This window comes from Otolemur garnettii, unplaced genomic scaffold, assembly GCF_000181295.1.
Source record: "Otolemur garnettii isolate 467f Iridium unplaced genomic scaffold, OtoGar3 scaffold00044, whole genome shotgun sequence".
Taxonomy (NCBI): Eukaryota; Metazoa; Chordata; class Mammalia; order Primates; family Galagidae; genus Otolemur; species Otolemur garnettii.
Genome location: NW_003852439.1, coordinates 7,508,769 through 7,511,181, shown reverse-complemented (window position 1 = coordinate 7,511,181; position 2,413 = coordinate 7,508,769).

Genomic DNA, 2,413 nt, shown 5'->3' with positions numbered 1-2,413 from the left:
GTGTGAGCACGTTGGCTCGGCGTTTGGGGGCGTCATTTGTCACCTTTTTGCAGGCCCAGGAAATTCAGGTGAAGAAACCTGTTCCCTGAGCCACGCCCTCCGGCTAATCCGGTACTTGCCGGCTGGTTGGCTGCTGTCTGCTGCATCCGGGAGGCTGCTCTGTAAGTCCTTGTGGAATGAGTGAGAGAGTGAATGAATGAGTCAGGCAGAGCCTTGTTGGCTGTTAACTGGGAAGGCTGGGATTGAGTGAGTTGAATCAAACAGACTTGAGAGCTTGAGCCAGCTGGAAAAGAAAGTTGTGCCTTTGTTCCCACACTTCTCTGGGACACCTGCTAAAGTGAAATGTGCTGCTGGTCACATCTGTACACTTCCAGGCTCAGACAGGGGCCCTGGGGGGGTGACCGGGTGAAGGAATCAGGGAATTGGCTGTGCTGTGGGGGAGGAAGATAAGGCTAGTGGACACACCAAGGACCTGGGAGAAGAAGGCAATGACCTACTTCAGTCCTGCCTACACCCGCACCCAAAGGCACTCCTTCTGTTACCGGAGGAAGAGGGTCTGGCCCCCGTCACTGTCTGCCAAACTTTGTCAGAAGGCCAGTAATGCTGGAGAACATTGAGAGTAGCCTCTCTAAGACTGTTCTGTTCTTCCGATTCCAAAATCACAGTTTTATACATAAAGGGTCAAAGCAAAGACCCTGATAACCCTTATCTTAAACTACAATAATCAGCATAATGCATAACCCTTAATAAACAATAATCAGCATAACCCATGACCTGAAACAACATTCCAATTCACAAGTTAATCTTCTAAATCAATTGCCCTAAACAACTCAAGATATACATTTTTAGGTTAAAGCTGGTTTATAAAACAGCAAGAATGGGACACAGGAGGTGAAGGTCATGCAGGACCTAAACCAGGCATCCTCAAACTACAACCTGCGGGCCACATGCAGCCCACCTAGGACATTTATCCGGCCTGCCAGGTGTTTTTTGTCTACCCAGGGTGACAAAGTGAGACTCTGTCTCTGACAGGCCCTGCCTGTCCTGCTTAGCAGCTGACTCGTCCTGGGGCCTGCAGTCTGGCAGTGCGGTGAACTGGCCCCCTGTTTAAAAAGTTTGAGGACCCCTGAGTCCTAAACTGACCAGAACAGCTGTGTTGTCTCAGCCCTAGCCTGAATGAATTTGTCTTATTGTCACTACATGCTTTCACTTATGCTCATATTTAGTGGTCAGAACTTGTGTTCCCAAGCAGAATTAAATCCTCTTTGGGTCATGTCACCCTGCTTTGCTGTGCTCCCTGGTGGGACTCTAGTGCCACATGAGTAGCACTAATTTGTTGCTCCCTCCTGCTTTCCCTTCTCTAGGGTGCCTCTTCATTTTTTTTTGTATCTTTTTTTTTTTTTTAAGAGACAGAGTCTTACTTTGTCACCCAGGGTAGAGTGCCGTGGCATTACAGCTCACAGCAAATTCCAGCTCTGGGGCTTAGGCGATTATCTTGCCTCAGCCTCCTGAGTAGTTGGGACCACAGGCGCCTGCCACAATGCCCAGCTATTTTCTTGTTGCAGTTTGGCTGGGGCCAGGTTTGAACCCACCACCCTCAGTATATGGGCCCGGCATCCTGCTCACTGAGCCACAGGCACTGCCCTTTTTTGTATATTTATTGAGGTAAAATATATATAATAAAACATACAAACCTTAAATGTGCAATTCAGTGCTTATTGATCCCTATAACCACCACTCTCAATAAAAATAGAGAACATTTCCTTCACTTCAGAAAATATCATGTCCCCATGCCTCCTCTTATGGTGGCACATAGTTTTATCTTCTCTGTGAAAATCTCTGGGCTGTCTACCCGGGGGGGGGGGGCTGGGGCCACTAGGGCAGAGAGTACCTAATTTCACTAAATGAACATGTAGAATGACTATGTTTGCTTGTATCTACCCACTGGATTAGGCTGAGTGGTGGTAACACAGTCACTCCCAGAATCACTGCCTGTGACATGGTGTGGCCAACATACATCTTTGTAAGATAAGATACACTGAGGGACACGCAGGAGGAAGCAGGGTGACCACAGAGGCCTGGCTGTATCACTCCAATGAAACAGGACAGAAAATAAGCAAATAAATACATCTCTGTTGTTTTAAGCCACTGAGTTTGTGGTAATTTGTTACTGTAGCTTCGGGGACCTAATACACTCACCACCTTCAGAACACAAGGGTTCTCACTTCTTCGTCTCTCCCAGACTTTGATTTTTCCTGTGCTTTAAGATTTTCTTTCTGGTAGGTGACAGGGTCAACCCCTCCTACATGAAGTGGACCCACCTAAAAGAATCAACCCCCTACCCTACCGCACTGGATGTCCCACCTGGGAAAGGTAAATGGGCCAACCCCCGCCCTTACAACAGCTGTCCAAC